Source organism: Chionomys nivalis, chromosome 13 (assembly GCF_950005125.1).
Source record: "Chionomys nivalis chromosome 13, mChiNiv1.1, whole genome shotgun sequence".
Lineage (NCBI taxonomy): Eukaryota > Metazoa > Chordata > Mammalia > Rodentia > Cricetidae > Chionomys > Chionomys nivalis.
Window position 1 is genome coordinate 4371207 of NC_080098.1, and position 15231 is coordinate 4386437.

Sequence of the window (15231 nt, forward strand, 5' to 3'; positions counted from 1 at the left end):
ATATTTGGCACTGTTGAAGAAAGTACTCTACTATCTTTCTTATCTTGGTGAGTCCAGACTTTTGTACCTAAATCACATTATATCATAACTTGTGTTACCAACTGAAAATTATCTTTTAGACCATAAAATATTTTTTAGATAAACACCTTAAGGTTTTATGTCTTTCAATATTCATAATCTTCACATTTCTTTGTGAGTTTCTTTTCTTAATTTGGTAACAAAAAATGGTAAAACCATCTAGACTTTAAACCTATCGGACACCTGAGAAGGATATAATATTACTTGAATAAGAAAGTGCAGAAAAACTGTAGAAATGACAGAGACAGCTGGCTACCTGGACAGTCACCCAAGTTTCCTGTATGGTCATCCATCTTCAGCCTACCGGCCTAGAATATCTGACAGAATTTTCTGTGAGGCAGGAAATTTGAAGAACTGGACTACCTTGGCAAAATTTGATAGTCAACTTCCTTTGTGTCCTGCTTGTCCAATTGTAGAGTATACTGTTATCATGCAAGGGAAAAGTAGTTTTTTGTGCAGTGACTAGCTTTGCTACATTTGAAAGAAACTCCACATGGAGGTTCTTCGATGTCCATCAACTTTTTTGAAGTAGATTAGTGCTGCTAGGAGTAATTGTGTCTCAAGGTCATGAAAAGCTTTATGTTATTAAAACATCTTATGTTGCATATTCCATAGGTCTCTCATGTGTTTGAAGACCATCTATCTCTCTAAAACACATGAGGCTAAATAAATATTATTTCTGTCTACATATAAACCCTTACATTACAATTTTAAATGAACTGCATAGGTACAATACCTTAAAGTATGATATAGCAAAAATAATCTTAAATTTGTATTAATGTACAAAAACCCACAGCAATACAAAATATTTTAGACTAGTGGGTGTTTTTTAATCTAAGAATAGATTCAATAACCAGTCAGAAGGTCCCCAGAAGAGAGGGCAGGACACCTCCAGCTCCTGCTGGAGGGGCTTCTTTGTTTCACATGACCCTGCCCCAACCCAAGTTTGTCCTTTTGTCTGTGGGTTCCTGAGACTTCCAGGAGTCCCTGTTCTTGTGCTGATGAGATCCATCCAGATGGGTAAGTGTGTGCCATACTAGAGTGATTGGTCAAGAAAAGGAGCTCAGGGACCCTCCAGCTCCTGCTGCAGGGTCCTCTTTGTTCCACACAACCCTGCCTCGCCCAAGCCTGCCCTATTGTCTGTGAGGTCCTTGGCCCAGCAATAGTTCCTGCTCCTGCACTGAGGATATCCACCCAGACAGTCAGTCACAGCAAAGATTGGGCCAAGAAGCTAAGAATCCCCTGGCTGCATTTGAAGGAAGAGATGGGCATGTGCCAATGCAAGAATTCCTCCAACAACTTGAAAGACAACATGACAACACCAGAATCCAGGGATCAAGCAAAAAGAAGACTTGAACACCCTAGTCCAGAAGAAGTAGAAGAAATCGACTTTAAATGTAACATTATAAAAATAATAAAAGACCTTAAACAGGATGTGAAAAACTGCTTTAAAGAAACGGAGAAGAGGGGCTGGAGAAATGGCTCAGTAGTTAAGAGCACTGGCTGTTCTTCCAGAGGTCCTGAGTTCAATTCCCTGCAACCACATGGTGGCTCACAACCATCTATAATGAGATCTGGTGCCTTCTTCTGGCATACAGGCATACATGGAAGCAGAATGTTATATACATAATAAATAAATAAATAAATTTTAAAAAAGAAATGGAGAAGAAAAAAAGGTAGAACAAATGAATAAATATCTCAAAGATACCCAAGAAAACCAAAATAAAGCAATAAAATGGGTAATGAAAACAGTTCAAGACTTGAAAGAAAAATGAAATGGAGGTAATGAAGAAAACACAAACCGAGAAAAGGCAGGATATGGAAAATCTGGGTAAGCGAACAGGAACTACAGAGACAAGAATAACCAACAGAATATAAGAGATAGAAGAATGAATCTCAAATGCTGAAGATACTATAGAGGGAATAAACTCACTGATTAAAGAAAATAACAAACCCAACAAATTCTTAACACAAAACATTAAGGAAATATGGGACACCTTCAAAAGACCAAACTTAAGAATAATAGAGGTAGAAGGAGAAGATTTATAGTCAAAGGCCCAGAAAATATATTCAACAAAAGTATAGAAAAAAATTTCCCAACCTAAACAAGGATATTCCTATGAAGGTACAAGAAGCATACAGAACACCAAATAGAATGGATCAAAAAAAAATCCCCTTGCTGTATAATAATCAAAACACAAAACATAGAGAATAAAGAAAGAATATTAAGAGCTGCAAGGGAAAAAGGTCAAGTAACATATAAAAGTAAACCTATCAGAATTACAACTGACTTCTCAGTAAAAACCATGAAAGCCAGAAGATCTTCAATAGACGTGCAGCAGACACTAAGAGACCATGGATGCAAGCCCAGACTACTATAGCCAGCAAAGCTTGCATTCAAAATCAATGGAGGAAACAAGATATTCCAGGACAATATACATTATTCTCAGCACCTCATGCAACCTTCTCAAAAATTGATCACATAATCAGTAACAAAGGAAACATCCACAGATACAAAGAAATTGTAATAACTGCCTGTAGACTCTCAGATCACCATGGAATAAAGTTAGAATTCAACAACAATTCAACCCCCAGAAAGCCTACAAACTCATGGAAACTGAACAGTCAACTACTGAACCACCCCTGGGTAAAGGAAAAAAATTAAAAAAAGAAATTAAAGTCTTTCTTGAATTCAATGAAAATAAAGACACAACATATCCAAACCTATGGGACACTATGAAAGCAGTGCTAAGAGGAAAATTCATAGCACTAAGTGGCCACATTAAAAAAAGAGAGAAAGCTCACGTTAGAGACGTAACAGCATACCTGAAAGCTCCAGAAAAAAAGAAACAAACTTACCCAGGAGGAGTAGAAGACTGGAAAAAATCAAATGAAGGGCTGAAATCAACAAAATAGAAACATGGAAAACAATGCAAAGAATCAATGAAACAAAGAGCTGGTTCTTTGAGAAAATCAACAGGATTGACAAACCCCTATCCAAACTAATCAAACAGCAGAGAGAGAACACACAAATTAACAAGATCAGAAATGAAAAGGGGAACATGACCACAGACACATAGGAAATTGAGTCTTTAGATCTTACTACAAAAGCCAGTATGCCACAAATTGGAAAATGTTAAAGAAATGGAATTTTTTTCAGATAAGCACCATACCAAAATTTAATCAAGACCAGGTGAACAATTTAAATAGACCTGTAAGTCATGAGGAATTAGAAGCTGTCATCAAAAACCTCCCTACCAAAAAAAGCCCAAGACCAGATGGTTTCAATGCAGAATTCTACCAGAACTTCCAAGTAGAGCTGATACCTATACTCCTTGATGGGTTTCACAAAATAGAAACAGAAGAGTCATTGCCAAACTTCTTTTATGAAGCTACAGTAACCCTGATATGAAAACCACACAAACGCTAAACCAAGAAAGAGAATTACAGACCAGTCTTACTCATGAACATCAATGCAAAAATTCTCAGTAAAATACTGGCAAACTGAATCCAAGAACACATCAAAAATAATCCATTATGATCAAGTAGGCTTTATCCCAGAGATGCAGGACTGGATCATCATACAAAAATCTATCAATGTAATCCATCATATAAATATACTGAAAGAAAAAAAAACATATGATCATTTCATTAGATGCTGAAAAAGCATTTGACAAAATTCAACACCCCTTTATGCTAAAGGTATTGGAGAGATTAGGGATACAAGGGTCATACCTAAATATAATAAAAGCAATATACAGCAAGCCAACAGCTAATATCAAATTAAATGGAGAGCTACAGTAATGAAAACAACTTGGTACTGGCATAAAAACAAAAATGTTGACCAATGGAATCAAATCGAAGATTCAGATATTAATCCACAAACCTATGAACACCTGATTCTCAACAAAGGAGCTAAAATTATACAATGGAAGAAAGAAAGCATCTTTAACAAATGGTGCTGGCATAACTGGATGTCAACCTGTAGAACAATGGAATAGATGCATATCTATCACCATGTACAAAACTCAAGTTCAAATTGGACCTCAATATTCATCTGACCACACTGAACCTGATAGAAGAGAAAGTGGGTTGGACCTCAATATTAATCTGACCACACTGAACCTGATAGAAGAGAAAGTGGGAAGTAATCTACAACACATGGGCACAGGAGACAACTTCCTATATAGAACCTAGCAGAATAGAAAATAAGAGCAACAATGAATAAATGGGACCTCCTCAAACTGACAAGCTTCTGTAATGTAAATGACACTGTCATTAAGACAAAAAGGCAACCTACTGATTGGGAGAAGATCTTTACCAACCCCATATAGACAAAGGTCTGATCTCCAAAACATATTAAGAACTCAAGAAACTAGACATTAAAACTCTAATTAACCAAATTAAAAAATGGGGTACTGAACTGAACAGAGAATTCTGATTAGAAGTTCAAATGGCCAAAAGACACTTAAGGTCATGCTCAACCTCCTTAGCGATCAGAGAAATGCAAATCAAAACAACTTTGAGATACCATCTTACACCTGTCAGAATGGCTAAAATCAAAAACACTAATGATAGCCTTTGCTGGATGGCATTGTTAGTGGGAATGTGTAACCACTTTGGAAATCAGTGTGGCGGTTTCTCAGGAAATTGGGAGTCAACCTACCTCAGGATCCTGCAATTCCACTTTTGGTTATATATTCAAGAGATGCCCAATCATACCACAAAATCATTTGTTCAACTATGTTTATAGCAGCACTATTTGTAATAGCCAGAACCTGGAAATGACCTAGTTGCCCCTCAATAGAAGAATGGATAAAGAAGGTGTGGCACATATACACTTTAGAGTTCTACTCAGCGAGGAAAAAAAAAGACATCTTGAATTTTGTATGCAAATGGATGGAAATAGAAAGCACTTTACTGAGTGAGATAACCCAGACCCAAAAAGATGAATATGGTATGTACTCACTCATAAGTGGATTCTAGCCATCAATATATGACATTGAGCCTATAATTTGTGATTCTATAGAAGCTAAATAAGAAGGTGAACCCAAAGAAAAACATGTAGTTATTCTCCTGAATATTGGAAGTAGACAAGATCACCAGGAAAAAGTTGGGAGCATGGGGGTGGGGTTGGATTGGGGGGAAGGGGAGATGGGGAGAGAGAAGGGAGAAGGGGAGGATTGGGGAGAGCCTGGGGAAATGGGACAGTTGAGATGGAGGAAGGGTGGATATGGGAGCAGGGAAGAAGATATCTTAATTAAGGGAGCAATATTAGGGTTGGCAAGAGATTTGACTCTAGAGGAGTTCCCAGGTGTCCAAGTAGATGTCCCCAGCTAAGTCCTTGGGCAGCAGAGGAGAGGGTGCTTGAACTGGCCTTGTCCCATAGCCACACTGATGAATATCTTGAATATCACCATAGAACCTTCATCCAGCAATGGATGGAGCTAAAGATAGAGACCCACATTGGAGCACTAGACTGAGCTCCCAAAGTCCAGATGAAGAGCAGAAGGAGGGAGAACATGAGTAAGGAAGTCAGGATCACGAGGGGTGCATCCACCCATGGAGATGGTGTGACTGATTTAATGGAAGCACACCAAGGCCAGCTGGACTGGGGCTGAACTAGCATGTGATCTAACCAGACTCTCTGAATGTGGCTGACAATGAGGGCTCACTGGAAAGCCAATGATAATGGCACTGGGTTTTGAGTCTACTGCATGTACTGGTTTTCTGGGAGCCTAGTCTGTTTGGATGCTCACCTTCCTAGACCTGGACGGAAAGTGGGGGGGCTTGGACTTCCCACAGGGCAGGGCACCCTGACTTCTCTTAGGATTGGAGATGGATGGGGGAGAAGAGGTGGGGGGAGTTGGAGGGAAATGTGAGGTGGGGAGGAACTGGAAATTTTTAATAAATAAACAAAAAAGAATAGATTCAATAATCTACCTTTTGATGCTATCATTTCTGTATCTTCTCTTTTTTCTTTTCAGAAAGAGATTCTTGAACATAACTACCCAGTTTAGTTTCCTCCTTGACTATAATCAGTAACAACATGCATTTCTAACCACCCTAAATGATGACAAACATCCACAACCCAGTGAATGACAAAATCCACCCAACTATCTCTTGGGAATGTGCATGTCATAGTCTTAAAATTATTTGCTGTTGTCTGATGATGACAACCTCTTTAAGTGACCCTGAAAAAATTGGGGTAATGGTCGAGTCCTAAAACACGCAGCTGTACCATTTGTTGTCCATTCTGTGTGTGATGGGAAAGTGCAGGGCTCATCTGAAGGCCTGGCTGCAGAAGTCTGGACCCTCACAGCTAGCAGTTTTGGAATTCTCTGGAATATTTTGCAGTTCAAACATGATCTTTGGGTGGTTTGTTTGTCAGTTTAGTAGTATTAGAACAATCTAGTGAGATTATTTATTGCAGAACCCTATCATCTTCTTGGAGACCTTAAAAGCCACTGCTAAGAATGGTCTCAGTTAACTGCGTAAAACAAAACTATTTTAAATCCTATAAGTAGTGTATATCCAAAAGGTAACGGGACCACAATATTTTAAGCATACCCAAGTTACACAGACTTAGTTACTAGTTCCCTGCATCAGACTCAAATATGAAATCAGGTACAGGAAACTAAATGAAGCTTATCTCTATACCACTAATATCATAATAGAAAGTTTAATTATATATACATAATAATCTCACAGATTTTGAGATAATATTTATACCTTCTGTAATGATTTCAGCCACATAAAGCTGATACTCCTGGGTTCTAGGGGCCATACATGTGCAGACAAGCCCTCACGCAGAAGTGTCTAATGGCCCCCAGGGATGTTAAAGGGCCCCATGTGACCCACATGCTGTGTGGATTACATCATCCAAGTATGACTCAGTTAAGTTAAGCCCTTGTGTGCATGTGTGGTTGCACCATTCATGTATGACTCAGCTAAGCCCTTGCACACTTGCATGGTTACAATATCCATGTATGACTCAGCTAAGGCCTTACTTGCATGAGTGAATCTGTCATCTATGTATGATGTAGCCATGTCAACCGCCTGTGTGCATGTGCTAGGCAGCTTTTAAAAGCTGGACGTACCATCATCCTCTCTTTCTCTGCACACTGACTTCCCAGGCCTGCACACATCCTCTCTAATAAATTTCTAAGCGGGTTTGTTGTGTGCTCCATGTTTCCTTCTCACTCATACCAAGTAATTTTATTGGTGCTGTGTGATTTGGGAGGCTCTCCTGCCCCAAGCTCTCCCAGGGTCAAGATCCAGAACCGGGTATTTTTTCCACAACAACCACGTGTTTCATTTGCCTAAGCACAATTTCAGTGTACACCATTGGTTTCAATCGGTGAGTTTCTCCCATTCTGGTCAGCTTAACCATTTCTCTGAACCCAAGGACTTGATCATTGAGCACCCAGCAATCTTCTGGTGTTCCTAGAAATGGGGGGAGAGAGCCTTCAACCACCATCTTTATGGTTATTGTTGAGTCCTTCGTTGACATTCATCTCTGGATTGCTTCCTTTAGCTAAATTGTGTTTGAACAACCCGGAGTCAGTCCTCCTGTGACTGGGGGCCCAGGGTCCCTCTATTTTTCTTTTTCTTTTCTTCCCACCCACCCCAGCCATGAAAAGCTGCTGGGAGCGACCTCTGGCCTCCCTAAATTCTGAGTCGCCCTGATTGGAGCCAGTCAGGCCTTAGCACCCCACTTATAGGCAGAGGAAGCTCTCCTACATGTCCTGCAGTGTTCATCACTGTACACCCTGCCTATAGAGGGGATACATCTCCCTGTAGGCCTTGTGGTATCACTATTTTCAAAGTTTCAGCCATCAAAGACTATCAATTCAGCTTCCCCCCCCCCCCCGGGATGCCTTTTAGAGGCCCTAAAACCCCAGGACTTAATGCCCTACTTACAGATTCCCACACTTGTCCATCTTTGTTTTTAAAAAATGGCCTTATTACAATTAGATAACAATCTAAAATGGCCCCTAATGGCACTTTTGATCACAATATTTTACAGGAGCTTTCTAACTACTGTCAGCACACAGGCAAATAAAAGGAATTTCCTTACATCCAAGCCTTTTGCTATCTAAGCTCTAAGCCTAAACCCTCTGTCCTTGCAAGTTTCTCACCTGCTCACATGTTCCTGGCTATGCCATCTGAACTGGAAGAATCTCCACTTCTGCTCTGGACCCAGCTAACAAGCCCCTGAATTTCCAACCTCAAGGGATAGCAACCTCTGTTCCTTCAATTCTTACCCCCATTCCTCCAGTCCCTACCCCTGTTTTTTTTTTTAGCTCCTACCACTATTCCTTCAGCTCCTACCCCTATTCCTTTAGCTTCTATCACCATCTCATCAGCTCCTACCCCTATTCCTTTAACTTCTATCACCATCCCATCAGCTCCTACCCCTTGCCACTTCCCTCCTCTCACTCTTCAGCTCTCTCTTCCCCTACTAACTACTCTATCAGCCCCGATGGATCATTCTTCCTCTCCAGTGCCTGGCAGCTGCCCAGTTCTGGCACCCACTTTACACCTCCTCTCACATGCTCACATGCTGCTATGGAACCCAATCTTGACCAAGCCAAGTTGGCTGCAGTTCTCCCATTGCAAGAGGTGGCCAGCGTAGATGGACTGATTAGGGTACATGTTCTTTCCTCCCTCTCAGAACTCTCCCATATAGAAAAAAAACTGGGGTCCTATACATCTAATTCTACCACATCTATGAAGCAATACCAATATATTACCCAGTCTTATAATCCCACCTTTCATAATATCTACATGATCTTATCTAATAATCTACTTCCTGAAGGGCACAGGCATGTTTGTGAGAAGACCAGACTACATGCAGATGATATTCACCAAGCATGCAACACACCCTTCGGGGGCAGAAACGGTCCCCGAGCAAGAACTTCACTGGGACTATTATGCTCCAGTTGGGATTTTAGCTAGGGACTGGTTTTTGACTTGCCTCCTGGCAGGTCTCCATAAAGCTTCCCTCAAGCCAGTAAACTATAATAAGCTCTCAGAGGTCATTCAAGATATAAATAAAACTCCTGCATTTTTGAAACACCTCACTAAAGCCCTGTTACAATATTCTAACTTAGATCCAGAAAGCATGGAAGGCATGATTCATTTTTTCCTCAGTGCTACCCTGACATTAAGGATAAACTTAGACATTTAGAAAAAGGCTCCTTGACCTCCAGGCAGAAGTCTCAGAGTTGGCTTTAAGGTGTGTCATGCCAGGAATTACAAAGCCCATAATCATTGTCATGTGCTAGACACCACGACAGACCACCTGATTCATGCTGTTTGTGCTGCTCTTTTGCCCCCAGGGCTCAAGAACGGCCATGCCCATGTTTCAAATGTGGTAGAACTGGTCACTGGGCCCAAGCATGCCCTAATCTTCATCTTGATCCCGCAAGACCTTGTCCAAGATGCCATAGGGAAGGAATTTGGGCAGTCGATTGTCTTTGTGCACATAGTGACATAGAGACGTCAAACCCAGAAAATTCCCAAGTTGACCTTCTAGGTCTGGCCATGGACAAGAGAGGCTGACTGAGCTCCTTTGACCTGACCACAACTGTCATCTGTAACTGGGAGCCATGGGTAAACATCACGATATCAGGACAGCCAATCTCCTGACTCTTGGATGCTGGAGCCACATACTCAGTACTGAGGGAATTCTAGGGGCCTACCTCTCCTTCTAGTTTCCCTGCTGTTGGGGTATGGGGACAGCCTTATCTACCTCAGCAGACTCCACCACTTAACTGTGGTTTTAGGGGTACTTATCTCACTCATTCATTTTTAGTCACGCCAACCTGCCCAGTACCTCTTATATGCCAAATCATGTCCACTACTGATTACAATAGGAGATCGGGTATTATTCTCTCCCCTAAGACCAATGCCCCTCACTCCTTTCCCCTAAATGGCAGGGCTCCTTTAAAGTAATTCCTGTAACTCCTACAAAATTGAAGTTTGAGGGACTCACTTGTCTCACCTTAAACCTTTTACTCTTCCAGCTCAAGATAATCCCTTGTATATGATAACTAAAGCAGGGTTCTGCTCCCTTAAGTTCCAGAGGACAAAAAGATCAGTCACTTTTTCTCCAGTTCCAGAAAAATAGAAGTCTCATCACTGTACTCAATTTTCCTGTGCCAAAAATTTGCCATTACTCTCCCTTTTCTTCTTTCTCCTGTTTTACCAACTTCTCTATATCTCCAATGTCATGCTTAAATTTCCAGTTAACCACTCAGCTGTTATTACAGGGGCCATCATTAAACACAGAGCTGGAGGTACAAGGATTGCCAAAAGCCCAGGTGGTAAGAAACAATGAGTTTGGGGACATTCACAACCCCAAACTCCAAAAACTCACAAAAAAAGACTTTAATATAACAGGTTTATCACTGACTGTAGCAGTGTCTCTTGGATGTTAAGGTAATACCATGATGCTAAAGAGAAGTGCCTTAAGATTTGCTTCAGGTAAAACATTAAAAGGTCCAATAATTCCACTTTCTAATAATTCCCCCTTCCTTACCACCATCTTTTATTCCAATACTATACCATCATAATCATGTTTTAAATATGTCTAAAAATGATTTATTTTAAAATATTTTTTTCATAAGCTCCAAGGAGCCAATTAGACCTATCTAAACAGACCAGACTCATGCAAAATAAGTTTCATGTAATTCTTCCCTTATCATTCCTGATCTCGAGAACCCCTGGGAAATTCCTTCCTCCACCCTCCCCCCAAAACCCCCTCTATCTTCCATCTTGGGACTCTCCTTCCTTAATCACTGGGATCTACTTTTTTTCCAGCATCTTGTGAGGTCCAAGCCTCTTGCCAGCCAGTTCCACAGAGCACCCAAAAATACAAAAGTAATCAACCACCCCAAGACATAGTCAAGCATCTCAACTCTCCGAAGCCCACAAAATCAGCAGGAAGCAGTGATGAGACCTTATGACACCCCATTCCTACCCATTAAAGACCTACCAAATTTTATAAAAAGGTGGAATGTAATGATTTCAGTCACATACAGCTGATACTTTCAGATTCTAGGGGCTATACCTGTGCAGACATGTCTCAGGCAGAAGTGCCTAATGGCCCCTGGGGAGGTTAAAGGGCCACATATGACCCAGGTGTGGCATGGATTACATCATTCACATATGACTCAGCTAAGTCCTTGAGTGCATTCATGTGCCATCATGTGCATATGATTTACCCACATCAAACACCTGTGCACATGTGCTAGGCAGCATATTTTTATCTTTTTGTTTTATTAAATTTTTTTAATTAAAAATTTCCACCTCCTCCCTGCCTCCCTTTTCCCTCCCTCTCCCCCCACTCCCCATGCCCCACTCCTCTCCCTCCTCCCTCTCCAGTCCAAAGAGCAGTCAGGGTTCTTTGCCCTGTGGGCAGTCCAAGGTCCTCCCCCCTCCATCCAGGTCTAGGAAGGTGAGCATCCAAACCGGCTAGGCTCCCACGAAGCCAGTACATGCAGTAGGGTCAAAACTCAGTGCCATTGCCCTTGGCTTTTCAGCAGCCCTCATTGTCCACCATATTCAGTGAATCCGGTTTTATCCCATGCATTTTCAGTCCAAGTCCAGCTGGCCTTGGTGATCTCCTAATAGCTCAGCCCCACCGTCTCAGTGGGTGGGTGCCCCCTTGCAGTCTTGACTTCCTTGCACATGTTCTCCATCCTTCTGTTCCTCATTTGGACCTTGGTAACTCAGTCCATTGCTCCAATGTGGGTCTCTGTCTCTATCTCCATCCATCACCAGATGAAGGTTCTACGGTGATATGCAAGATATTCATTAGTATGGCTATAGGATGGGGCCATTTCAGGCTCTCTCTCCTCAGCTGCCCAAGGACCTAGTTGGGTACATCTCTCTGAACCCCTGGGAACCCCCCTAGAGTCAAGGCTCTTGCCAACCCTAAAATGGCTCCCTTAATTAAGATATATACTTCCCTGCTCCCATATCCAACCTTCCATTATCCAAACCATCCTATTCCCCCAAGTTCTCCCTATCATCCCCTTCTCACTTTTCTCTCCCCATCTCCCCTTTCCCCCATCCCACCCCACCCCCCAGTTCCCAAATTTTTGCCCAGCAATCTTGACTACTTCCAATATCCAGTGGGATAACTATATGTTTTTCTTTGGGTTCACCTTCTTATTTAGCTTCTCTAGGATCACAAATTAATTATAGGCTCACTGTCCCATATTTATGGCTAAAAACCAATTATGAGTGAGTACATCCCATGTTCGTCTTTTTGGGTCTGGGTTACCTCACTCAGGATAATATTTTCTATTTCCATCCATTTGCATGCAAAATTCAAGAAGTCATTGTTTTTTTACCACTGAGTAGTACTCTAATGTGTATATATTCCACACTTTCTTCATCCATTCTTCCATTGAAGGACATCTAGGTTATTTCCAGGTTCTGGCTATTACAAATAATGCTGCTATGATACTGTTGAACAAATACTTTTGTCATATGATAGGGCATCTCTTGGGTATATTCCCAAGAGTGGTATTGTTGGGTCCTGGGGAAGGTTGATCCCAAATTTCCTGAGAAAACGCCACACTGCTTTCCATAGTGGTTGCACAAGTTTGCATTCCCACCAGCAATGGATGAGTGTACCCCTTACTCCACATTCTCTCCAGCAAAGGCTATCTTTGGTGTTTTTGATTTTAGCCATTCTGAGAGGTGTAAGATGGCATCTCAAAGTTGTTTTTATTTGCATTTCCCTGATCACTAAGGAGGTTGAGCAAGACCTTAAGTGTCTTTTGGCCATTTGAACTTCTTCTGTTGAGAATTCTCTGTTCAGTTCAGTGCCCCATTTTTTTTTATTTTGGTTAATTAGCATTTTAACGTCTAGTTTCTTGAGTTCTTTATATATTTTGGATATCAGCCCTTTGTCTGTTGCGGGGTTGGTGAAGATTTTCTCCCAGTCAGTGGGTTTCCTTTTTGTATTAATGACAGTGTCCTTTGCTTTACAGAAGCTTCTCACGTTCAGGAGGTCCCATTTATTCAATGTTGCCCTTAATGTCTCTGCTGCTGGGGTTATATGTAGGGACTGATCTCCTGTACCCATATGTTGTAGAGTACTTCCCACTTTCTCTTCTATCAGCTTCAGTGTGTTCAGACTGATATCGAGGTCTTTAATCCATTTGGACTTGAGTTTTGTATATGGTGATAGATATGGATCTATTTTCATTCTTCTACAGGTTGACAACCAGTTCTGCCAGCACCATTTGTTGAAGATGCTCTCTTTCTTCCATTGTATACTTTTAGCTCCTTTATCAAAAAGAGGTGTTCATAGGTTTGTGGGTTAAAATCCGGGTCTTGTACTTGATTCCATTGATCTACTTCTCTGTTTTTATGCCCGTACCAAGCTGTTTTCAATACTGAAGCTCTGTAATAGAGGTTGAAGTGAGGGATGGTAATGCCTCCAGAAGTTCCTTTATTGTATAAGATGGTTTTGGCTATCCTGGGTTTTTTCCATATAAAGTTGATTATTGTCCTCTCAAGGTCTGTGAAAAATTTTGATGGGATTTTAATGGGGATTGCATTGAATCTATAGATTGCTTTTGGGAGAATTGCCATTTTTACTATGTTGATCTTCCCAATCCAAGAGCAAGGGAGATCCTTCCATTTTCTGGTATCCTCTTTAATTTCTTTCTTCAAAGACTTAAAGTTCTTGTCAAATAGATCTTTCGCTTCCTTGGTTAGAGTTACCCCAAGACACTTTATGCTATTTGTGGCTATCGTGAAAGGTGATGCTTCTCTGATTTCCTCTCTGCATCCTTATCCTTAGTGTATAGGAGGGCAACTGATTTTTTGGAGTTGATCTTGTATCCTGTCACATAACTAAAGGAGTTTATCAGCTGTAGGAGTTCTTTGGTAGAGTTTGGGGGGTCGCTTATGTATACTATCATATCATCTGCAAACAATGACAGTTTAACTTCTTCCTTTCCAATTTGAATCCCCTTGATTTCCTTATATTGTCTTATTGCTATTGCTAGAACTTCAAGCACTATATTGAAGAGGTATGGAGAGTGGACAGCCTTGTCATGTTCCTGATTTTAGTGGGATGGCTTTGAGTATCTCTCCATTTAATTTGATGTTAGCTGTCAGCTTGCTGTAAATACTTTTATTATATTTAGATATGACCCTTGTATCCCTACTCTCTCCAGAACTTTATCATAAAGGGATGTTGAATTTTGTCAAATGCTTTTTCAGCATCTAATGAAATGATCATATGTTTTTTTTCAGTTTATTTATATGATGGATTACATTGATAGATTTGTGTATGTTGAATCAGCCCTGCATCTCTGGGATGAAGTCTACTTGATCATAATGGATAATTTTTCTAATAAGGTTTGCCAGTATTTATTGAGAATTTTTGTGTCGATGTTCATGAGTGAGATAGGCCTGTAATTCTCTTTCTTTGGGTTGGGTCTTTGTGTGGTTTTGGTATCAGGGTAACTGTAGCTTCATAAAAGGAATTTGGCAATGACTCTTCTGTTTCTATATTGTGAAATACATTAAGGAGTATAGGTATTAGCTCTTCTTGGAAGTTCTGGTAGAATTCTGCATTGAAACCATCTGGTCCTGGGCTTTTTTTGGAAGGGAGGTTTTTTATAACAGTTTCTAATTCATTGTGACTAACAGGTCTATTTAGATCATTCACATGGTCTTGGTTTAACTTTGATATATGGTACTTATCTAAAAAGATGTCTTTTGCATTTTCCAGTTTTGTGGCATACAGGCTTTTGTAGTAAGATCTAAAGATTCTTTGAGTTTCCTCTGTGTCTCCAGTTTTTCCCCCTTTTCATTTCTGATCTTATTAATTTGCGTGTTCTCTCACTGCCGTTTGATTAGTTTGGATAGGGGTTTGTCGATCTTGTTGATTTTCTCCAAGAACCAATGTTTTGTTTCATTGATTCTTTGGATTGTTTTCTGTGTTTCTATTTTGTTATTTGATTATTTCCATTCTTCTACTCCTCCTCGGTGTGTCTGCTTCATTTTTTTCTAGAGCTTTTAGGTGTGCTTTCTCCGTTTTCTTTTTTTTTTTTTTTTCCTTTTTTTGGTTTTTCGAGACAGGGTTTCTCTGTGGTTTTTGGAGCCTGTCCTGGAACT